This window comes from Pan troglodytes, chromosome 13, assembly GCF_028858775.2.
Source record: "Pan troglodytes isolate AG18354 chromosome 13, NHGRI_mPanTro3-v2.0_pri, whole genome shotgun sequence".
NCBI classification, from domain to species: domain Eukaryota; kingdom Metazoa; phylum Chordata; class Mammalia; order Primates; family Hominidae; genus Pan; species Pan troglodytes.
Window position 1 is genome coordinate 22,602,357 of NC_072411.2, and position 24,712 is coordinate 22,627,068.

At 42.6% G+C, this 24,712-nt stretch overlaps 1 long non-coding RNA gene across 5 annotated transcripts in view; it reads left to right on the forward strand.

Moving 5' to 3' along the window:
- Positions 1-24,712, forward strand: part of LOC134807968 (uncharacterized) — a 512,919-nt gene that overhangs the window by 20,779 nt on the left and 467,428 nt on the right. For 3 of the 5 annotated variants that reach the window (XR_010149710.1, XR_010149709.1, XR_010149712.1), the window contains exon 2: positions 20,905-21,018. This is a non-coding gene — a long non-coding RNA (uncharacterized LOC134807968). Of the gene's footprint in view, positions 1-11,364; positions 11,463-20,904; positions 21,019-24,712 lie in introns of all 5 variants that reach the window. The other 2 variants (XR_010149711.1, XR_010149713.1) reach the window with 1 other exon arrangement.

A 24,712-nucleotide genomic window follows, 5' to 3' on the forward strand; every position in this document is an offset into this window, starting at 1 on the left:
GTACTCAATAGTTATTTTTTCTGCTCTTCTCCCTCCTCTAAACCTCCACCCTCAAGTAGGCCCTCAAGTAGTGTCTGTTGTTCTCTATGTTCATGGCTTCTCTTCATTTAGCTCCCATGTACGAGTGAGAACATGTGGTATTTGGTTTTCTGTTCCTGCATTAGTTTGCTAAGGATAATAGCCTCTAGTTCCATCTGCGTTCCTGCAAAAGACATGATCTCATTTTTTTATGGCTGCATAGTATTCCATGGTGTATATGTACCACATTTTTTTTAAAGTTAACATGGACATTTTTATTTTTATTTTTTAACTTGTATTTTAATTTCAGGGGTAGATGTGCAGGATATGCAGGTTTGTTGCATAGGTAAACATGTGTCATGGGGGTTTGTTGTACAGATTATTTCATCATCCAGGTATTAAGCCTAGTATCTATTACTATTTTTCCTGATCCCCTCTCTCCTCCCACCCTCTGCCCTCTGGTAGGCCCCAGTGTGTGTGGTTCTCCTCGATGTGTCCAGGTGTTCTTATCCTTTAGCTTCCACTTATAAGTAAGGACATCTGGTATTTGGTTTTCTGTTCCTGTGTTAGTTTGCTAAGGATAATGACCTCCAGCTCCATCCATGTCCCTGCAAAGGACATGGTCTTGATCCTTTTAATGGCTATATAGTACTCCATGGTGTATATGTACCACATTTTCTTTATCCAGTCTATCATTGATGGGCATTTAGTTTGATTCCATGTCTTTGCTATTTCAGTAGCGGTGCAGTGAACATTCACATGCATGTGTCTTTATGGTAGAATAATTTATATTCCTTTGGGTATATACCCAGTAATGGGATTGCTGGATCAAATGGTATTTCTGTCTCTAGGTCTTTGAGGAATTGTCACACTGTCTTCCACAATGGTTGAACTAATTTACACTCCCACTAAGTGTATCAGGGTTCCCTTTTCTCCACATCCTAGCCAGTATCTATTATTTTTTTACTTTTTAATAGTAGCCATTCTGACTGGTGTAAGATGTTATCTCATTGTGGTTTTGATTTGCATTTCTCTAATGACCAGTGATACTGAGCTTTTTTTCATATGCTTTTGACTGCATGCATGTCTTCTTTAGCAATCTTTTAAATCTATAGGCTCCTCTTCTATCTTTTCCCCTTATAGTTTATTTGTTGAAGAAATGCAGTCATCTACTCTATCAAGTTTCTGTCTGGATCTTGCTGATTGCTCCCCTGTGGTGTCTCTTTGCTGTCCCTCTGTCCTGTGTAGTTCCTGTGCGTTGCTAGTTAGATCTGAAAGCTTGATGAAATTCAGGCTCCTTTTTGGCTAGTCACATCTATTAATACATTATAAATGGTGTCACGTACATGCTCCAGGAGGCATCATGTCTGGTCTCTTTTACATTACTTAGATCTGTTACCTAGATCTATTAATTCATTACAAGGTATAAAATGGTGATACTGTAATCCCATCATATCATTTTTGTTTATCAGTTGGAATACTTCTGTAAACATAAATTTGCCCTCCACAACTATTTGGTTACCCAGAGGCATAACTTACACAGTAAGGGCAGGATAAATGCTTGATTCTTTTCCTTTCTTTACCAGTTTTCAAAATAATGGGTAGGTTTCTCATCATCCCACCACTGAACAATGAAATGTTTTCTCTCCTTTGTTTTTAGTATTATTATGAACTTGTAGATTTAAAGATATTTGATATGATTTAACATACCTTGTTCCTTAAATATATCATAGGTATTTTTGTTTGTCAACATATTTCTAAATGATCAGTTATAATGGCTGCACAATTTTCCCTTACATGAATGTATTAGAATTTACTTAACCATTTATTATTATTGGACATTTATGTTCTGCCTCTGTAGATTTAGCATTTCTACTCTAGTTCAGTCTTGCTTTTATAAATATATGTATTTTTTCCTGAAGTAAGGTAGTACTTTCTCTAATATTATTTGAAAAGATAAAATTAGTAGATTAATTTTTAATGATGATCATGATATGAAAGGGAGTCTGATTAGTCGAGTAGCCTTTTTATTGAAGCTTGAAAGATATTTTCTACTTTACCTATTTAAAATATTCATACCATTAGTGAGGGAAAATATTCCTTTTTTTTCCTTCAAGGGTTGAAGAAGTTCTTCATCAAGGACAAAAGATAAGACTATCAATTCAGCTAAGATAGTAATTAAAAGTATAAGAATGATAGTAGTAAGGTACCTTTTGCTATTTCCATATTTGATTGAATGTTTTCATAAAAAATACATTTTCTAGCTTTGAAAGAAATCATATTTGCCTTTATTAATTCACCCTAATGGCAGGAACCATCAGATGCATGACTGAATTTTGTGTATTGATGCACAGACTAGTGCCAGCGATGAGTCAGGTGACATTCATCCTGATGGGCCTGTGACAGTGCCTGTTTATATCTGTTATGAAACTATTATTAGTAATCTTCCTGGCCGGGCATGGTGGCTCATGCTTGTAATCCTAGCACATTGGGAGGCTGAGGTGGGTGGATCAATTAAGGTCAAGGGTTCAAGACCAGCCTGGCCAATATGGTGAAACCCCATCTCTACTAAAAATACAAAAAATTAGCCAGGCGCGGTGGCACATGCCTGTAATCCCAGCTACTCAGGAGGCTGAGGAAGGAGAATCGCTTGAACCCAGAAGGCGGAAGTTGCAGTTAGCCGAGATCGTGCCACTGCACTCCAGCCTGGGCAACAGAGTGAGGCTCTGTCTCAGAAAAAAAAAAAATTTCCCTAGTGCTCTCAAAAGAGTCCTGGTCATTTGGGCAATAAATTGTATGATCACCCTAGATATTAACATTTCTGTTTTCCTTCTACTTACTCAAGTTTCTTCATGTCCCTTATTTCAACTGTCTCAAAGATAAGAGAGGGATGTCAAAGGATGACCTTCTTCTTCCCAACCCATCTGGACCTCCTCCCTTCCCACAATCCCATGGCCACATTTATCTTTCCCCTCTTCTTGCTTATTTTTGATTTAAGCAAGTTGCTACTGTGTCTCTTCCTCTGCAACCCCCATTTTTACTACAGTGCCCTTCAGTAGGACATGAAGTGGTCTGAGCAGGGAGAAAGTCACTGTGTAACAATAGTAGTTCAGTCCAGATGAGTAGGATTCAATCCAGATGAGAAGACTGAAGCCAGAAGGGACAACTGGGCCATGGCAACACAGTTAGTTAGTGGCAGAGCAGGACAAGGAGCAGGGTCTATAAATTCTCTGCTAACTGACCTTTGCTAGTTAGTTCTTTTCATAATTGCCAGAACTTTGGGAGAGTTTGATGTTTTGAGGATGGTAGGACACTAGCTCCCTTCCCATCCCTTTGCTATCAGGTGCTAAATTATAATGAAAACAAGTCTCAGATCCAGTTCTGCCATACACACTACATTTATGACCAAGCCATATTTATTGGAAGCAGGCAAAGAAGAGTTCTACAATCTCTTTCTCCAAACTTAGGTCAAGTCCACACCCAATTATTATGTTGTTTGACAAGCACCTTGTATGAAAGGCCCCCTGGTGCCATAGTAGAGGCAATGCTATTCTAGTGGTAGAACCAGACAGCTGTCTAGTCAAGTCAGCTGACAAAACCTTATGTTAAGTTGAAGATGGTGGGAGAATACACTCTAGACCTGGAATACTCCTCTATCAGTGAAACCTGTTGGGTTTGACAGATTCTTTTTTTTTTTTTTTTTTGAGATGGAGTCTTGCTCTGTCACCCAGGCTGGAGTGCAGTGGTATGATCTCGGCTCACTGCAACCCCTGCCTGCCAGGTTCGAGTGATTCTCCTGCTTCAGCCTCCTGAGTCACTGGGATTACAGATGTGTACAACCATGCCCGACTAATTTTTGTATTTTTAGTAGAGACAGGTTTCACCATGTTGGCCAGGCTGGCCTTGAAGTCCCAATCTCAAGCGACCCACCCACCTCGGCCTCCCAAAGTACTGGGATTTCAGGTGTGAGCCACCACACCCAGCTGATTACTTCTTATATTTTATTTTTGCAAAGGCAGTAAATTCTGTAAATCTTTTTAGTCAGTCATATTTTTTGAGTTCCACTCATTTAACCAATGAAGAGGACTTCTAATGTTGTGAAAAGAATGGTTAGCAGCAGTCCTGCAATTTATCCCTTTCCCTTGGATAAGGTTGCTGGGATGCCTCTGGGAAAGGAAGAAGGAAGCCAATCTGATTAAGTCTCTTGTAAACATGTTTGTAACAGGCCTCCTGGAAAACCACTGATGGTTTTCAGTAACAGGCCTCCTGGAAAACCACTGACTGGTGGTTAGCTACCAATAGTAGCTAACAGGAGAGTCCTTACCTATGGAAGGATTTTTAGCAGGATGTATTCGGTCTTTATAGGATTGCTTATGGTAAGCGTCTTCGTTCTTTCAGGCTGCTACAACAAATTTCCATAGACTGGGTGGATTAAGCAACAAAAATTTTTCCTCACAGTTCTGGAGGCTGGGAAGTTCAAGATCAAGGTACCAGCAGGTCCTGTGTCTGGTGAGGATCTGCTCTCTAGTCTGGTGAGGACCTGCCTTCTGGTTTGCAGAAGGTTGTATTCTTCTTGTATCCTTACCGGTGTAGAGCAGAGAGAGGAAGCAAGCTCTCATGTCTCTTTTTATAAGGGCACTGATTACATTCATGAAGGCTCCACCCTCATGACCTAATTACCTCCCCAAAGCCCTATCTCCTAAAACCATAACATTGAGGGTTAGGATTTCAACATATGAATTTGGTGGGGGACGCAAACATTTGGTCCACAACAGTAAAAAAACCAAAAAAACAAAAAAAAAAACACTTGAGATCTATGGATTTATGTCACAGGACTACCTGGAAAGTATCGTGTGGGCTATGTAAATATTTAAGTATAAAATTGGAGATGTTTTATGACCACAGCAGATCCCTTTTGTGTGAGCGATGCAGCTGCATGGAATTCCTCAAAGTGCATGCTGATGTAGCAAGAGTGGACCTGGGGAGCTATGCCCGGTGTCCAGACTTCTCTTTGCTTTATCTGTGCCTCACAATTACTTGCATCCTTGGACTTATTAGTAAATCTTGGTACTGGTTAAGACCTCTGATCCTTGTGAGTCTTATTTGGCAGTATAACACTTTGTGCATCTCTTATCCCTTATGCTAACTAATGTACTCCTGGTATAAATACAGATGAAAACACCTGAACAAGGCCTTACTTTCCTCTGGAGTATGGATTTATGATTAGATGATTCAAATGTTATTCAATAACTCTTGGGTATAAAGTTAATTTGTATATACGTGTACACCATGCTGTTCATACTGAGATATTTTAATGCATATTACAGTCAATATAACATGAACAAAACAGGATTATGTCTTCTATGATTTCTAGTGATGATTATTAACAGCAACAATAGCACTAACTATAACTATCAATTGTTTTGTGATGGTTGTGTGCTGATCACTTTGCATACATTAGTGGTAGCTCAGTAAACTTGTAAGGTCTCTTCTCATTTTACAGATAAGAAAACTGAGTATTAAAGAGGTTAAGTAACTTATCCAATGTCACATCACTATGTGACCTCAAGCCTGATATATCTAAAGCCTTTGGATCTGCCACAAACCCAACTGTTCTCAATTGTGAAACAAAGGACTAAAATGGTTGGGAACTTAGGCTCTCTGTAGTTTTAATGCTATGGTGGCTTTATGACAGAAATTTCCAAAAAGTTTATGGAACTGCTTTTACAAACTCAGAGGCAACTGGAGACAAAGGCTAGTGGGCTCCCTGGGGACTGGTAGGGTGGGATGGGGAGGGCAGGCCTCCCAGCTCCAGGATGATTCAGAGCCTTGAACGTTAGCCTTCATGTAGGGGACATGTAGAAGCAGCATAAAACACAGTTCCCTTCTCAAGGAACTTACACTGGGCGGAGAGGGGGTAAGATGTATGCAGAAAGCAATATTGGCTGATTCAGACTGTTGAGAATGATGGGCGTCATTGTGTGGCACATCCTATAAGTGCACCAGGACTTCTGGAGCTGGGAATGTGAGAATAGGAAAGTTCATGAAGAAGAGCCAGACTTTGGAGAAGGTCATGGGTCCCAATCTGGCTGTGATGCTGGACTCACAGTGCAACAGTGGCCTCCCTAACAGCAGTGATGCCCTATTGAGTGCTTGCTACCTGGGTTCCAGTTAGGCCCTCCACACACGTTTTATTGCAAGTCCTCTGAGCCACACTGCAAAGTAGATGTCATTATCTCTATTTTATAGTCAAGACTCAGCCAGATTTGGTGACCTGCCCATTATCATATGGGAATTAATCAGTAGGGTTTATACTTGAACCTGAGTCTATGTCAAACCTCAGCTCATACCTATTCCACGATTCCAGTGGTTCTCAGAATGTGAACCGGGACCAGCAACATCAGCCTCATACAGGAACTAATTGGAAATGCAAATTCCCGGTCCCAATTCAGACCTCGGACGTCTCGACTTAGAAACTCTGGGGGTGGGCCAGCAATACACATTTCAGTAAGCCCTCCAGGCGATGCTGATGTACCCTAAAGGTTTAGAATCACTGCACCAGACCATCAGCTTCTGTTTCTTATCTACAAATGGGGGCAATAATCCCCCCTCACAGTGCTGTGGTAAGGATTACGTGAGACAATGTGTGGGAAACATCTAGCTTGGTGCCTGGCTTGTAGGAGGAAGGACGGACAGTGGCTGTTCCCTTCCTACCATAAGAATATGAAGTGCCGTCTTTTTTTAGCTAGCACCGTATCTGGAGGATAGTAGGTAGAAGTTTGAGTGAGGACAGACATTTTCAGGGGAAAGGGTGGAGCATTTCAGATGACAGGAATCACACAGCCACCAGCTGTTACTAGCAGGGCACAGACTTGTTCTTCCATCATCTTCAAATTTCTTCCTTCTTTTTTGTCTGTCTGAGATTATAACAATCATTATTATTGGTGAGACACCTGTTCAGTGTAATGTACCTGGAGTTCACTACAATTGGCAAATGAACAGTTCCTTGTAATTGGCTCATAAGTATGATAAGATGTAGACAGCCATAGTTAAAACCTTTTCAGTTCATGCGTGCCGTTAGTGGGAGCTCATTAGAGACATGAACGAAGAGAAAATGTAAATAAAGAATCCTGCTTTCGGTAATCACACCTGTACATCTAACTCCCTGGTCCCAGGGTTCAGCTGAAAGAAAATCTCTTTGTGCTCACAGCCTGCTGGCCTACCTGCTCTCTGCAGCCTCATTTTCGCGGGTCTCAGACTGTCTTGTCTCCATTGAGCTGCAGCCGGGTTGGGGATGTGGCTTACAGTCTGTGGTGGACAACACTGTCTCCATGGCTGTGGGCCCTAGGCAGGACCACTCCTCAGCATTTAGCACAGGCCAGGGAGGGGCGTGGCAGCGAACCCTTGCTCCTGATGCCTCTTGGAAGCACGGTAGGAACCTGAGTGTGTCCACTGAGTGACTTAGGTTCCGTGACATGGAGTTCTTGCAGGTTTTTCCCCCGTTGCAAAATTAAAGGTAAGTGTATCAGATAGCCAAAATTATATTGAAATGATATGCTTAATGCGTAATCAACAAACTCCATGTCAGGCTCTATTTTGGGGCATTCTTTGATTTTAGCAATTTTCTAACCAAGCAGTATTACTGAGGCCAGCTCTATACATCGGCAACTCAAGTTACTTCACAGCATGTGTGGTTTGAGGCACTAAGAAATACATCTCTCTCATATTTAAAAAGCCCCCTAGAAAGAAAACAATATGGAATTAACAGCCAAAAGCCCCAACAAATCCCCATTAAGTAGGGTGGTAGACGCTTGAAATCCCACCATTTTTGCATTCTACCTGAGGATGCAGGTATTGTTGTCTGTCTAAATTTGAGATGCAGAATTATTAAACCAGTATTAGTCTTCTGCATGTGCGTTTCAATTAAAAAAAAAATCTGCTTAGTAACTCCTAGAGTGGTGGACCCTAAGTAGTTTGACTTGGGGATTGCTGAAGTGGGGCTGGGCCCAAATTCCTGGGGAGCTGCTGGGGGCTGAAAGGGAGGTGCTGGCCCTGCAGACCACCTTTACCAGGCAGGTATTTTCCTAAGAACCAGCACAAATTGGCCTCCCCCTGCTGTAGATCAGATGGGTGGAGACCAGGCAGGTGATATGGGCTTCCATTCCCTGCAGCTCCCAGATGCTGGTTGCTGATAAATTGCTTCTTAAGGAGTCACTCTGCATTTCTTCCTTCCTGATATTACAATACAGAGACAGAGGTATATCTCAGTGCAAGCTGATGGGAAAATGGGGATTTGTAAGGAATTACCTGAGATGGATATGAATTTATTTATGGGCTCTGTACTTTCTGCAGGCACTGCACTAGGGGCTGGGCATTCCAAGACTAAGCAGGTCGGCTCTCAGGTCTCACAGTTCAGGACAGTGCTGGCCAGAATTTTTTTCATCATTTATCCCTACAGAGACTTAGACTTCCTTTCCTAATCCCCTCACTCCGTCGTGAAATTTTAATACCATGGGTTTACTAGATATCTGTTTATGTACTGTGTAGTTAGTACCTGTCTATCTATCTATTTTCCATCCATTTATTTACTTATTTTTGAGATGGAGTGTCACTCTGTCACCAAGGCTGGAGTGCAGTGGCACTATCTTGGCTCACTGCAACCTCCACCTCCCGGGTTCAAGCGATTCTCCTGCCTCAGCCTCCAGAGTAGTTGGGATTATGGGCGCGTGCCTCCTTGCCTGGCTGATTTTTGTATTTTTAGTAGAGACGGGGTTTCATCATGTTGGCCAGGCTGATCTTGAACTCCTGACCTCGTGATCCACCTGCCTCAGCCTCCCAGAGTGCTGGGATTACAGGTGTGAGCCACTGCACCTGGCCCATTTATTTATCTGTTTATATATCCATCTATCTCTCTATATATTTTATACATAAAATGAATAAATTTTTTACCCCCTCTTCCAATCATCCCTGTTGAAATGCATGGCTAGTTTGGATAAAGAGACAGACATGTAGATGGGAAAATGATAAAGATGCACAGAGAGTGAAAAAATAATAACAGCTCTCCCCACGTAGCGCTCACTCTGTGCTGGGTGCCCTTCCCAGTATTTTACAAGTATTAACGAATCCTCACAGCAGCCCTGCTTGTGAGCTACTTAATAGATGGGACTAATGGCACAAAGAGTCAAGTAACTTGTCCACAGAGGCGCCTGCAGTTGATGTTTTAATCATAGAAGTCCAAGACTTTGGTTAACCCTCCCGTGTTTGGTGACCTTGTCCCAGAACTTCAGGCCAATGCATATCTCTTTTCTTTAACTTTCAGAGAAGCAGATTCTTCAGAGTCCACCTCCCTGCCTCCCCAGGGAGGACCACACTGAGTCCATGTGATAGGAACCAGTGTCTTGTGTGTGCCATGGAGGGGCTGCAGCTGCTCCTCTACCCTAGCACTGAGGACAGAGTGGGGGCTCTGTGCAGTCAACGGAGTTAAATTCCGGCCTCTACATAACTGTCTTCTGTTATGCATTCTAGAAGAACCACCTCAAAAGTGGAGCTAGCAGAGGTCTGATTAAAGACGTCTTCCATAAGTAGAATGAGCAAGAGCTCTTTAAGGTGTAGCATGGAGTCTCTCCGGCCCCCTCGGTACCTTCTTGTCAAATCTCCTGGGCCACATGTTTTGTCACAAGCTGCAGAGTCTGACTGGTAGCTGAAGCTACCTGGAGGGCAACATTTACCTCCCTAGGTATGAGGAAGGACCTAGCTCCAAGTGGGTTCCCTGCCTTTGACTAGGGTCCCTGAGATGGCTTGAAACCTCACTCCTCCAGAAGGGACCCTTCTAGTATTCTCTTCCTTGGCATTGGAAAGCTGCTTGCTAAGGTTTAAGAGGTTTGATTTTAAAAGGCATATATTGAATTCCTCTCAAGTGCTAGGCCCTGCGCACAGCATCCCCAGGGGCCCTGTGGGCCACATGAAAAGGCCTGTGTGGGGTTTTAACCAGCTGATCTAACTCTTGTAATTGTGAGCTTTAAAGTAGACTCTACTGAAAGATAAGGAAATCTATTTTATTTACAAAGACTTAATAATTTGTACTCCAATCACAAAGTCTGGGTGGGTGCATTCTCCCTGAGAACTGAACCAGTCTCCGCATGTTAAATAATGCAGGGAACAATCACACTTTCCTGTCCTTGTGCTAAACAGTTCTGGGAAGAATTGAGTACGTTTCTATACCTGATTTTATACGAAACAATCTTGAGACCAGAGAGAAATAGCTTAGCTGCTTCCTCCAGGAAATACCTGTTCCTGGAAGATAAGACTGAACCAAGATTAACAGCTTTCTCATCAATGCGGCTTTGAGACCCTCACCCCACCATGCCCATCAGTCTCCAGCTGCTGTGTCAAAACTCTGCTCCATCCCAATCAGTTCTCCACCTTGTAATTCTTGCCATAAAATCAACCAGCCTTGGCCTTAAAATCTTATAAATACTCTTCCCTGATTTTCCCTTTGAGACACCACTGAGACCATCAAGGTGGTGTCTCCCTTGCTTTGTTGAGTTGGATCCACGTAGTTCTGCCTGATGGGTTTTCCTGGTGGGCATTAGGGGATTGATAGCTGACATCCCTGCTCTATCTGACTCTGTTAGTGAGCCCCTCTTGACCTCTCTGACCCAAGAGCTGTTCTCTGGGCAGTGTGAACAGCTTCACCTGCACATGTGTGTGGGAATGCAATTAGGGGTCAGGGAAATCCCCATCAGAGCATGGGCGCTCACCTGATCCTGGAACACTCTGCCAGACAGCCCATGGGTCACTCCTTCACCCCTTCCTCTTGACTTAAATGTGACCTTCTCAGGGAGGCCTATCCAGACCTCCCTTTTAAAAACAGAAAATCCAGGCTGGGCATGGTGGCTCATGCCTATAATCCAGTACTTTGGGAGGCTGAGGTGGGAGGATCACTTGAGCCTGGGAGTTCATTCTGGACAATATGGTGAGACCCAGACTGTATAAAAAAAAAATTAGCCTGGTATGGTGGCATGTGCCTGTGGTCCCAGCTATTTGGGAGGCTGAGGTGGTAGGATTGCTTGAGGCCAGGAAGTTGAGGCTGCACACTCCAGCCTGGGTGAAAGAATGAGACCCTGTCTCAAACAAACAAACAAAAAACAGCAACAACAAAAACCAGAAAGCAAAATGAAACAACAAACCCACAAAAACAAAAAATACTGAAAAATCGCCACCCACTCACATAACTTTAGTATGCCCTGTCTTCCTTAGATTGATCTACTTTATTTTCATTATATTTTAATTATTTATTTATATTTATTTACTTTTTTAGAGACAGGGTTTCACTTTGTCTCCTAGGCCGCAGTGCAGAGGTGTGATCATAGGGCACAGCAGCCTTGAACTCCTGGGCTCAAGGAATCCTCCCGCCTCAGCCTCCCAAGTAGCTGGGACTACAGGTATGTTCCACCATGCCAGGCTAATTTTTAAAAAAGTTTTAGAGAGATGATGTCTCACCATCTTGCCCAGGTTGGGTTCCAGCTCCTGGGGTTAAGTGATCCTCTTTCTGTGGCCTCCCAAAGTGCTGGGATTACAGGCATGAGCCACCACTCCCAGCGTATATGTATGTGTGTGTGTGTGTGTGTGTGTGTGTGTGTGTATATATGTGTGTGTGTGTGTGTGTGTGTATATATATATATATATATTTTTTTTTTTTTTTAGACAGAGTCTCCTGTGTCACCCAGGCTGGAATGCAATGGCATGATCTCAGCTCACTGCAACCTCTGCCTCCCAGGTTCAAACAATTCTCCTGCCTCAATCTCCCGAGTAGCTGGGATTACAGGCACCTGCCGTCATGCCTGGCTAATTTTTGTATTTTTATAGAGACGGGGTTTCACCATGTTGGCCAGGCTGGTGTCGAACTCCTGACCTCAGGTGATTCACCTGCCTCGGCCTCTCAAAGTGCTGGGATTACAGGCGTGAGCCACCGTGCCTGGCCACCCATTATATTTTTAATGGAAATGAAAATATTATTGGTGGTGGTGCTCCCTCTCAAAGACATAGCCACTCAGTTTCTCAGTTAGTAGTTTGAAATACCAGACAAACATTAAAATTAACCAGGCAGTTCCAAAAATACAGATGACTGGGCGTGACTTACAGAGATTCTAGTTTGGTGGACTTGGGTGGGATGGAGAACGATTATGTGTGTGTGTGGGTGTGTGTGTGTGTGTGTATATGGAGCATGGAGCAGAGCCATCATAAAAATGCACACCCCTTGATCTAGTTATTTCACTTCTAGGAGTTTATTCAAAGGAGAAAATCCCACAGGTACATGAAATTCTATTCAACTAGAGTGTTCATTAAGTTTTGCTTATAAAGGGAAATCTAAGACTGAAAAACAATATATTAATATTTGTCAGAGACCTACACATTTACATTTCCTTTGTTTCAGATAGAAACAAATTTACCAACAAACATGTACCTCTATCCCAATGACGGCTCACTGATGACAAAAACTGGAAACACCTTAGTGCTCACAATTAGGTTGGTTCAGTAGAAAGGAACTGCCTCCATGAATGATACACCACTCCATCGTCTAAATGATGATAGAGATGAATATTTAACGGTGAGGGAACAATCTTCATGCTGTATTTTTTTTCTTGTTTTTTGAGATGGAGTCTCACTCTGTCATCCAGGCTGGAGTGCAGTGATGCCATCCCACCTCCCAGGTTCAAGTGATTCTCCTGCCTCAGCCTCCTGAGTAGCTGGGATTACAGGCACCTGCCACCACGTCCAGCTAATTTTTGTATTTTTAGTAGAGAGGGGGTTTCATCCTGTTGGCTAGGCTGGTCTCGAACTCCTGACCTCTGGTGATCCGTCTGCCTCGGCCTCCCAAAGTGGTGAGATTACAGGTGTGAGCCACCATGCCTGGCCCTTCATGCTGTATTAAGTGAATAAAAATATAACTCAACTCACCAAATATTTATTGAGTATTTATTGTGTGTAGCCCAGGTTCTGTTCTAGGCTCTGGGAACACCTCAGTGAACACAGAAGTCAAAAGCCCTGACTGCATCATGAGGCTTACATTCCAGTGTGGGGAGAAAGCTGACCTTATGGTGTGTTCGAAGGTTAAACATATTATGGAAAAAAGTAGATAAGTCTAAGGAAGAGAGGCCATATTAAGGGTGTGTGTTTGGATGGGTGGGGGATTTTCAGTGTTAGAAAGGGAGGTCTGGATGGGCCTCACTGAGAAGGCTGTGTGTGAGTCAAGAGTAAGGGGTGATGGAGTGAGTTATGGGCTGTCAGCAGTGTTGCAGGCAGAAGGAACAGCAGTGCAGAGCCGCTGGGGTGCAGAGTCCCTGGCACAGACAAGGACTAGCAAGAAGCCATGGCAGGGCTGCAGTGGGGCGAAGGGACGAGGAGCGAGGTCAAAGAGATAAGGGGTGTACAGCTCACAGGGGTTCCTATTGGCTATTGCAGGGGATTTGGCTCTTACTCTGAGGGACAAGGGGAGCCACTGCAGGGTTTTAAGTAGAGGAACGACATAGTTACTTATGTTCTAAAATGATCATTCTGAAAGCTGTGTTTAGAATATTCTGTAGCTGCACTGTCTACTTTGGTGGCCACTTGCCACTTGTGGCTACTGAGCACTTGGGTGTGGCAAAGCCTGAGCTGAGACGTGCCATCAGTGTGAAATACACACTGGCTTTGTATTATAAACACTTAGTGTGAAAAAATGTAGGACATTTTACTGATTTTTATACTGATTGCATGTTGAAATGGTAATATTTTGGATATATTGGATTAAATAAAGAATATTGTTAAAATTAATTTTAAGTTTTTCCCCCTTTTTAATGTGGCTACTAGAATTTTCTTTAATGTTTTAATTTTTAATTTTTTATAGCTCTCCAGAAGCAACTTGAGGCTAGAAAATTTTAAATTACGTATGTGGCAGCATTCTATTTCCACTGGACAGCCATAATCTGTAGAGGACACTTGGGGAGGTGACCTGCAATTGTACAGAGAGGAATGGTAGTGGTTTGGGCAAGGGTAATAGTGGTTAAGGGGAGATTTGAGGTAGGATTTATCTGGATGTATTTTGAATCAAGAAATGATGATGATTTTTTTTTTTTTGGATGGATTGAATGGGTGAAAGATAAAGATGAAGCCAGGATGATTCCAAGGTTTTGGACTGAGCACCTGGAAGGATTGAGTTGGGAAAGATCGGGACGTTAAATGTGAGAAGTGCACCACAGAGCCAAGTGGAGGTGTTTTGTAGAGAGTTACAGAGGCAAGTCTGGAGTTCAGGGGAGAGGTCAAGGCTGGGGACATAACCTGGGGAGAGAGCATACAGACCTATTTAAAGCCATGGGTCTGGATGAGGAGCCTGAGAGAAGAGAAGAGAACCAAGGACTGAGACCTGGGTTCGCCCCTCCAATTTCGGGAGGCTGGGAGAAGAGCAGAAACCACAGAGGAAGTGGAGAGAGGTCCAGTGAGGTAGGAGGAAACCGGAGAGGCTGATGTCCTGGAAGTGGGGTGAAGAAAGTGCCTCCAGGAGGCAGGAGAGGGAAATTGAGGCAAATGCCTTCAAGAAGGTAGTTAGGAAGAAGGCTGAGATTCGGCCCTCAGACTGAGCAGCATGGAGGCCACGGGTGATCTTGACAAGAGCCCTTTGGGGGAAGGTAGTGGTAAAAACCTGACTGGAGGAGTGGCTTGAGGAAGAGCAACCTCTCAGAAATTTGAGAGAGAGAGTACTGCATTTTTCTCCCAAACAGTATGAGTATAAAGGGAAAAAGAGGAATGGGAAGATAGAATTAGGATTAGGTCATACACCAAAATGTCAGCAATTGGCCAGGCACGGTGGCTCACACCTGTAATCCCAGCACTTTGGGAGGCTGAGGCTGGCGGATCACCTGAGGTCAGGAGTTCAAGACCAGCCTGGCCAACATGGTGAAACCCCATCTCTACTAAACATACAAAAATTAGCCAGGTGTGGTGGCGCATGCCTGTAATCCCAGCTAACCCCAGCTACTCAGGAGGCTGAGACAGGAGAATCGCTTGAACCTAGGAGGCCGGGGTGGCAGTGAGCCGAGATCACGCCACTGCACTCCAGCCTGAGCAGCAGAGCGAGACTGCATCGCAAACAAAACAAAACCAAACCAAAGAAACAAAAATGAAAACAGAAAGTCAGCAATTGGACCCCTGGGATTATAAATGTTATTTTTTGAAAAAAATTATTGTTTTTTTCTGTAATGTTTTAAAATTACTTTAATATTTCAAAGAACGAGTTTGAACAAAATTTAAACAAAAAGTTATAAAGCCAACAGTGGAGTTAGTACAACTTCTTCTTAGCCAAACCCTCCAACTAGCTTAGCTCTTGAACAGAGAATAAACTGGGTTGGAAGGTTCCTCAGGGATGCTTTCAAATTTTCCTTAAAATGTGTGGTCATGTCTCTTTACCTAAGATGAGATGCAATATTTATTTCTCCTTAAATTACTAGGATCCATTTCCTACTGGCCTGTCTCTAGAAGAGACCTGAACTAATTGATCCACCACCCATCGATGAAGGGCTTTTAAAAGGATCTTCTTACTCTTGAGTCTCTTAGAATGAAAGTCAAGAAGTTGACTAAATCAGGATTACTTCCTCACGGCTGGTATTTTGGAAAGTTGGAAAGTATTTGGTGCAGCAAGTGTTTTTACTTGAGGAGTGCTTATTATTAACAGTAAAATAGTGGTAAGCGACTATTCACTGAAGTGTTCACCAGGTGCCAGATTCCATGCGAAGGGCTTTACATACCTTTGTTCATATAATCAGCACAACAACCCTATGAGTTAGATGTTATTACTTGCATTTTAATGGCTAAGGCAGCTAAAGCTCAGAAATCACACAAGTAGTGTGTGGCAAATCACGGGCTCCAGCCAGGCTTGTCTGATCAAAACTCGATTCCTGTCCACTCTCAGGAGTGTGCCATACCAGGCGAAAGCTCCCTCCTGCTCAAGGCCCTGCAGATTGCTTTCTAAGGCAGGGAGAGAGGCAGTGCGGGGGCAAGGCCCTATGGCGCCTCTTGGAAGGTTTCCACCAAGGCTTCAGAATGAACAAAGATGAATTTTATTACTGAAAGAGGAGCTTTTCCTACATTCTGAGCTTAAAAACTAGTCAAGAAACCTAAGCAGTAACGTCTGTAACCCTGGCCTGTGATAGGGGTTTGGCAGAACCAGACTCTAGTGTTCCTGTGGGTGGGTCAGAGCCCATTTATCTCTATAGCAGAGGTAGTTACATTACAGTGATGAGAGAAGTGGTCTGAAACTCATCCTGATCATTTATCCACAAATTGCTGCAGTGGTCATTTTATTCCCCAAATAAAGGACCCTTGTACAATTGAATTCCATTATACGTCCTTTGTTATTACATGAACTTGACTATTTGGCCAGCCAGTAGCATCTCCATAGAGTATAAACATTTTTTACAGTGAACTCAATAAATACAACAGACACTTCCTCTAGCCTTGATTTTTCATTATGAAGGGGCATAATAATAGCAACCCTCATAGGGTTGGAGCTATTGTCACTGCTTAGCACATTGACTAGCCCATATTAAAGGCTCAGTAAATGTTAGCTGACATTAATAATAAATTCATATTAGAAGACTACATAATTAGCATATCAAACACCATCCTGAACATCATACACTGCTTCTTTAGCTGAAATGACATTCTTTGTAGGCAAATTGTGCTTCTAGGATGTTTAATAGTTTTATTCTCTTAAGTAGGTAAATATTCTTTCTATAATTTCATTTACTCTGTAAGATGAGCCAGTAAGTTGTTTTGTCCCTAGATAGAGGCATTGATTTTGCATGCCTGAGTTCATGTGGACTCAAAATTAATGAAGAAAATCTGAATTGACAAAAAACTACTGTATGTTGCAGATTGCAAATTTACTTAGCCAGATGTGTATAGTTTTTTTTATGTTGTCAATAAATAATCTAGTTTTTCTCTAACTTATAAGTTCTTCAAAGTTTAAAACAGTTTGACTTGATTAAATTGTTAGGTAATACATTCAAATATTTTAGGAAAAAAAGCGTGGTCTTTTTTATTTTTTTATTTTTTTATTTTGAGAAGGAGTCGTTTGCTCTGTCACCCAGGCTGGAGTGCAGTGGTGCGATCTTGGCTCACTACAACCTCCGACTCCTGGGTTCAAGCAATTCTTCTGTCTCAGCCTCCCAAGTAGCTGGGACTACAGGTGCATGCCACCATGCCCAGCTAATTTTTGTTTCTTTAGTAGAGATGGGGTTTCACCATACTGGTCAGGCTGGTCTGGAACTCCTGACCTTAGGTCATCCACCCGTCTTGGCCTTCCAAAGTGCTGGGATTACAGGTGTGAGCCACTGTGCCTGGCCCAAGTGCAGTCTTTTTATCTCCACTCTGTTCCCCTCCCCTCTCTTCTCCAAGGTGGCATCTGTATCCCAGGGTGAAGGAAGGAGAGGGACTCTTGGATGGGCATTTGAGGTGGCAGCTTCCAAGAGTCCCTCATGGTGAGTAGGAGTGGCCCTCTGGCCTTGGGGGTCCGTGCCCTTCATCTGACACAATCCCTTACATTGCGGCCCTTATCAGCACGTCTCTGCTTCCTCTTTCCGTAATTTCCTGGCTGGGAGGGGTGGGCTTTTCCTTCCTTTTTCAGTTGCATCTCTCCCTTGTAGAAAAGGACTTAGACTCTGGTCTCCCAGCCCTGGTCCTTGATGCATCACATAGATTCTAAAGACACTTAGCAAATCCTTTCTGGTTTTTGCAATGTCTGACCTTCTAGCCTACTGTCTTCTTAAAGAGGTCATGGTCTAGCTGTCTTCCGCCCTGGAGCAATACGCCACATTCCAGGAAATAGGAGGTTGCATGTGGAAAAAGAGGAGGTGGGGTTAAAATGCCTTGATTTAATATTGGCAAAATATTATCCCTGTAGCTGTGTTTTGGAAATGAGTGCAAACCTGGCCGTCTAAATGGCCACGTTAACTTGGGTAACTGCCATATGTAAATAACATGCAGAAGTGGAAAGATGGACCAGATGGTTAATAACAGATGTGGTGATTGAGTGCTGGAGGAATTAATGGTGAATAATGACTAGAATGCTAACTGATAGTATTTCTAACACCAGGAGTGACAGTGAACAAACTTGGTAATAATTAGAAAAGAAAGAACAACAAGAGGGTATGTCAAAGTTTGTGTTAACTGAAGTTCCCATATGGATCCAAGATTGCGGCAGTGATTATTTCTGCAACACGAGGACCATCTGTTTCCTCATAGCAGCATCATTTAACAGTGAAAGGACAGGGCCTCAGCCTTAAATTCGGGGAAAACAAGTAGCTAGAACCAATGAGAAGGGAAATGTTGATGTTAATATATGAGTTTATTTTGTGTTGTTCAGATAGACTCGTACTCCAACTTCTCTACTGTCTTTATTCATACAACTCTGGTGCCGTCTTCCCTCTTTTCCTTTCCCTCCCTGTTTCTTTTCCTTCCTTCTTTTTTCCCTTTCTGCCTCTTTCCCTTCTTCTTCTTTTATTCTTTTTTTTTTTTTTTTGAGCTGGAGTCTCACTCTGTCACCCAGGCTGGAGTGCAGTGGCATGATCTCAGCTCACTGCTACCTCTGCCTCCTGGGTTCAAGTGATTCTTGTGCCTCAGCCTCCCGAGTAGCTGGGACCAGAGGCATGTGCCACCAGGCATGGCTAATTTTTGTATTTTTAGTAGAGACAGGGTTTCGCCGCGTGGGCCAGACTGGTTTCGAACCCCTGACCTCAGGTGATCTGCCCACCTCAGCCTCCCAAAGTGTTGGGATTACAGGTGTGAGCCACCGCACCTTGCCTCTCTTTTCCTCCTCCTCCTCCTCCTTCTTCTTCTTCTTCCTCTTCCTCTTCCTCTTTAAAAAAATCTGTCTTCTTCTGTCATTCAGTTACAAACCCACTGACTCCTCCAGCCCCACCAATCACTTTTCCTTTGGAATTCTTATTCCAGGTAGCCAGCGCAATACAAGTTAGCATTTGACTTAATAGTGCTATATTCTGTCTTGTTAACAAAATTATTTCTGTATATTAGAGCCATCTTCTCAATGGGATTATATATGCTCCCATGGAAGAGAATCTAGACATTTGCTGCTCTGTACTTACTGTCCTTCATTAGTGAATGTTAGCTTTATGACAGACTAATAATTATGAGAAAAACAGTAATAGTTATTTTATCAATACTGTGGTCTGAATAGTCGAGTGTAGAGATTTGCTTTTGGTTTTGTTTAATGCCTGTTTGAAGAGCTTCCTGATGAAATGGGATGTGCTTGGCATTGTGCTTGGAGTTGTCATTGTCATTCTCATCATCCTCATCCTCGTCACCATGTCACAATAAACACTGCTTCCAGTTAATATTCACCCCTTCTTATGTGCCAATTATGTTATTTAATTCTCAAAATAGTCTTAATGACATACTCTGAAGGTAAAACCAAACTGTGTTTTTTCCTACCCTCACACAACAGCACTCAGCTCTGGTCACCAAAATGTGTGTGGGAATTTCTCCCTACCAATAACCAATTCTCTAATTTAATTCCGACGCCATCTACCTGGAGACAGCGTCATGTCCCATAGGTTATGGGCTCATTCCCACAAGACTGACCGACCCCACTTCAGATGCCAACCACAAGTCCCGAGTTGTAATCTATGCTTCTGACTCAATGACTGTAAATGGAGGGTTCCCAACACCCGCTCCTTGGGTTTAATTAATTTGCTAGAGTGGCTCACAGAACTCAGGGAAACACTTACTTACATTTACTCATTTATCATAAAATATACTACAAAGGATACAGATGAACAGCTGGATTCTAAAGACACTTTAGCAAATCCTTAGATTTGCAAGGTAAATCTAAGGATTTGTAGGGTGAGGTAAGAGGGAAGGGGCGCAGAGCTTCCATTCCCTCTCCAGGCACAGCACCCTCCAGGAACCTCTGTGAGTTCAGCAACCAGAAAGCCCTCTGACCCTGTCCTTTCCCATTTTTATGGAGGCTTCATTATGCTGGCCTGACTGATGACATCATTGGCCATTGGTGATCAATCTCTAGCCCCTGTCTCCTCCTAAGAGGTTGGAGAGTGGGGTGAATGCCCCAATCCTCCACTCATGGTTTGGTCTTTTTGGTGATCAGTCCCCATCCTGAAGCTTTCTAGGGGCCCCCAGATGTCATTCATCTTATTAGCATACAAAAGGCACTCTTATTACTACAGAAATTTCAAGGGTTTTAGGAGCTGTGTGCCAGGATTGAGGGACAGGATCAAATTTTTTATTATTATATCACAATATCACACATAGATATCACTTCTCCCATTTTGTAAATGAGAAAACAGGTGTCTAGAGAACTTACTAACTCCATTTATTGTAATTGACTTATTCAACAGTAATAGAGCACCAATTATGTCTCAAAAATATTTTGAAGTTCTACAAATATCTCATTTCATTCTCAAGACAATCTTAAATGAGGTAAGGTTTCATTGTCCTCATTGCACAGATTAGAAAACTAAGAATCCTGGAGAATTTAGTAACTTAACTACTGTTTCATGCAAGTCTACACACTAAAAGAATGGCGGAATTCAGTGAGTGAACTCGGTTCTGATTGACTTTGCATCCTGATGCTGCCCTAAGATGCTGGCAAGAGTAACTGTACCCCATGCTCCATGCTTACCGCATACGAGAGGGCCTTGTAAATTCCTTGCAAATCAGAAACACACAACACAGATTTGGGAACACATGGACTCCTTTGCCTCCTGGAACTTAGCAGGGGCACCGAGTGACTTGTCTCCTTAAACATCCACTGTGTGACTAATACTGTTCCAGCCCCAGGGAAACATTTCTTCACATCTCTTCCTATTTCCTCAGAATAAAAGACAACTGTGTTGGAAGATTGCCAAGGTTTGTAGCTGTGCCACCGCAGACTTCAGAGATGAACACTGCCTTGGAGACGGGGAGGATTCAAGTTGCAGAAGCACTTAGGTAAAAGAAAAGATAAGCTAATTAAGTTGTCAAAATTTTCCTTGAAGAAAGACTAATTAAATTGCCAGATTCTCTCTCTCAGAACACGTGAAGACTGTAGAGTCTTGCAAAACAGAGTATCATTATCCACTAGTGCTAACATTCATTTTCCTACTTCATTTCACGTTCCAGTTGGAAGTACTCACCAGTTAGGTCCATAGTCACAAACATTGCACTGATGGCTGGGGAACATTTTGCAAAATTGTATGTCTATAAGTCTAGACACAACACCATGAAGCGTGGTACCCACTCATCAAGTTGACATTTAGGAGGACAGTGAATGCCAGAATCATGAATAGTTTTATGTTTAGATAACCAATTTAAAAGATTTAAACTTTCAAAAACTTAAAAAGAGCTTTTACAAAATACATTTGATTTTAAAAGTTGATCGTAATTATAACTTTACTTTGCCTTTAACTTTGATACATAATTTAGACTATTTTTGAAAAAAAACTTTTTGTAAAATTTAAGAAAAATAATTTTAATTTTTCATTGACACCTTTGAAGGAACTTTTAAATTTTGTATTCAATTTTTTTTTTTTTTTTGGTTGAGATGGGGTTTCACTCTTGTTGCCCAGGCTGGAGTGCAATGGCGTGATATTGGCTCACCGCAACCTCTGCCTCCTGGGTTCAAGTGATTCTCCTGCCTCAGCCTCCCGAGTAGCTGGGATTACAGGCACGCACCACCACGCCCAGCTAATTTTTGTATTTTTAGTAGAGATGGGGTTTCACCATGTTGGCCAGGGTGATCTCAATCTCCTGACCTCGTGATCTGCCTGCCTCAGCCTCCCAAAGTGCTGGGATTACAGGCGTGAGCCACCGCGCCTGGCCCCATTTTGTTTTTTAATCTCTAATATCATTACTGACAGTAGAACACAAATTATGGTTAAACTTTTAACATAATTTATGATTTTAATAAAATGAAGTAAGGGATAAAAACTTTCATGGAATAAACATGTAATAATATATTAATTAACTATTTTTTATCATCACCCATCCAAACATTACCTACTCATCAGTAGAATACCCAGGAAGGCACAATCACTGCACTCAGCTGTCTTTGGCATCTTGCTAGTTTTAGTAACATAAAAGCCATAAGGTTACACATTTTGAAAGTTTGTTGCAGAGAAAGGTGTATTTGTCAAGAGAGGAGGATAGAATGTACTTGATCAGGCAGTTTGTGAGCTTGAGTTATATCTTTTAGATATTTGGACACATGGCATGATGGACCAAATTGTGTGCCCCCCCTACTCCGATTCATATGTTGAAGGCTGAATATGGCATGAGGGCTCCCAGCTGTACTTTTGCCTTGAGCCCTGCAAATGAACCTGTTAAGGGCAGCCTTGCTAAAAGCCAAGCTTTTTTACTTTGTTTTAAATTGACACATAATAATTTGTACATATTTATAGGATACAGTGTAATGTTTTGATGCATGTCTATGTCGTACAAGGATCAAATCAGGGTATCTAGTGTATCCATCACCTCAAAAGACTTGTCATTTCTTTGTGGTGAGAACATTAAAAATGTTCTCTTCTAGCTATTTTGAAATGCACAATATATTATTGTTAACTACAGTCACCTTACTGTGGTAGAACACCAGAGCTCTTTTCTCCTATTTAACTTTGTACTGGTTGAGCAACTTCTCCCTTCACTCCATCTTCCCTTCCCCAGCCTCTCGCAACCACTCTTCTACTTTCTGTTTCTATGAGATCAACTTTTACAGATTCCACATATGAGTGAGATCATGGCGTAATTGTCCTTCTGTGCCTGGCTTGTTTAACATCATGTCCTCTAGATTCGATCCATATTGTCTCAAATTCCAAGATTTCATTCTTTTTTATGGCTGAATAATATTCCATTGTATGTATGTACTACATTCTTCTGTAGATGGGCACTTAGGTTGCTTCTAAATCTTGTCTACTGTGAACAGTGCTACAATAAACATGGGAGTGCTGATATCTCTATCATATGGTAGTTCTAGTTCCAATTTTTTTTTTTTTTTTGAGATGAAGTCTCGCTGTTATCGCCCAGGCTGGAGTGCAATGGTGTGACCTAGGCTGGCTCACTGCAGCCTCCGCCTCCCAGGTTCGAGCAATTCTTGTGCCTCAGCCTCCTGAGTAGCTGGGATTACAGGCACCTGCCACCACACCCTTCTAATTTTTGCATTTTTAGTAGAGATGGCATTTCACCATGTTTGCCAGGCTGGTCTCGAACTCCTGATCTCAGGTGATCCGCCCACCTCGGCCTTCCAAAGTGCTGGGATTACAGGTGTGAGCCACCGCGCCTAGCCCTATTTTTAATATTTGAGGCACCTCCATAGTGTTCTCCATAATGGCTGTACTAATTTACATTCCCATCAACAATGTATAAGAATTCCCTTTTCTCTTCTAACAGGGGTGAGGTGATATCTCATTATGGCTTTGATTTGCACTTCTCCACCATAGAAGAATTTTGGAAACACAGATATAACTTCCAAATCACACGTGTTACTAGTTAGAAATCCAGGGTTCAAACAGGAGTCTGACTCCTGAGTTTCTGCCTCAAAATGTGTTGCCAAACCTTTGCTAGGTTGTCAGCCTGGTTAAAGTGCATGCCAGGGAAGTTCCCAACCTCTGCATCCTCTGTGTTAGGAAAGATGAGGGTTAGAAAGGGGGATGGGGCAGGACTGAGGGCTTCGCCTGCTCTACCAGTCAGGGGTATTTGGAAAAGAGATGGGAAGCACAAACGGATTTGCTGAGATGCCTTCAGTGGCCTGACTGTTTACAGCAGGACTGTCCAGTAGAGATAGAATGTGAACTGCATATATAATTTTAAATTTTCTGGCCAGTTGTGGTGGCCTTGCCTGTAGTCCTAGCACTTTGGCAGGCCAACGTAGGCTGATTGCTTGAGCCCAGGAGATCGTGACCAGCCTGGGCAAGATGGTGAGACCCCGTCTCTATAAAAAATACAAAAATCAGCTGGGCATGGTGGCACATGCCTATAGTAACAGGTACTCAGGAGGCTGAGGTGAGAGGATCCCTTGAGCCTGGGAGGTGGAGGTTGCAGTGAGCTGAGATTGCATCACTGCACTCCAGCCTGGGTGACAATCTGTTTCAATTTTTTTTTCTTTAGTAGCTACATTAAGAAAATAAAAAGAAACAGGTAAAGTTAATTCTAATAATATATTTTATTTAACCCATCGAGTAATGACTAGAAAATTATTAATGAGGTATTTCATTTTTCATACTTCACCTTAGAAATCTGGGGTGTATTTTACACTTAGAGTACATCTCGATGCCAACCAGCTACCTGTGAGCACTCAAGGGACACATGTGGCGAGCAGCGATCATGTCAGACAGTGCACGTCTAGATGTGCATTTGGACATCTGTGTCTGAGTGGCCTTGGGGATTTATGACCCTCTGGGGACCAGGATTCCGTCACTAGTTCTCTCTGGCTCCACACCTAGCTGCATGGTTGATTAGTTCTCTTTTTCTGCTGGCATGAAGTCAAGTTCACAAGATGCGTGTGGCCACCCTGAATTTATTTCTCAGAGGATTTACAGATCCTACAAGGTGACACACTTGGTGTGCAGTGCTCCAGCCCCAGCCAAGGAGGCAGTAAAAGTGTATCAAGAAATCCTTGGCCCACAGATTTTTGCCAACAAACATTTCTCTA